Genomic DNA, 455 nt, shown 5'->3' with positions numbered 1-455 from the left:
TGTTCCTGTGTAACAGGCTCAAGGAGTGGTGGGGGGTTGCTGAATGACCTCATGTTCCTGTGTAACAGGCTCAAGGAGTGGTGGGGGGTTGCTGAATGACCTCATGTTCCTGTGTAACAGGCTCAAGGAGTGGTGGGGGGTTGCTGAATGACCTCATGTTCCTGTGTAACAGGCTCAAGGAGTGGTGGGGGTTTGCTGAATGGCCTCCTGTCCCTGTGTAACAGGCTGGAGGAGGAGGGGAGGGGCTGAATGGCCTCATGTCCCTGTGTAACAGGCTGGAGGAGGAGGGGAGGGGCTGAATGGCCTCCTGTCCCTGTGTAACAGGCTGGAGGAGGAGGGGAGGGGCTGAATGGCCTCCTGTCCCTGTGTAACAGGCTGGAGGAGGAGGGGAGGGGCTGAATGGCCTCCTGTCCCTGTGTAACAGGCTGGAGGAGGAGGGGAGGGGCTGAATGGCC

General features: G+C 59.3%; 1 protein-coding gene across 1 annotated transcript in view; it reads left to right on the top strand.

The window, feature by feature from the left end:
- LOC125487727 (vacuolar fusion protein MON1 homolog B-like) overlaps positions 1–455 on the top strand; it is a 9,402-nt gene that overhangs the window by 2,594 nt on the left and 6,353 nt on the right. The window lies entirely within an intron of this gene.

The sequence above is a fragment of the Rhincodon typus genome, chromosome 44 (genome assembly GCF_021869965.1).
Source record: "Rhincodon typus isolate 14 chromosome 44, sRhiTyp1.1, whole genome shotgun sequence".
In the NCBI taxonomy this organism is placed as follows: Eukaryota; Metazoa; Chordata; class Chondrichthyes; order Orectolobiformes; family Rhincodontidae; genus Rhincodon; species Rhincodon typus.
Note: the sequence above shows the minus strand (reverse complement) of the source record. Positions and strands in the feature narration are given on the sequence as shown.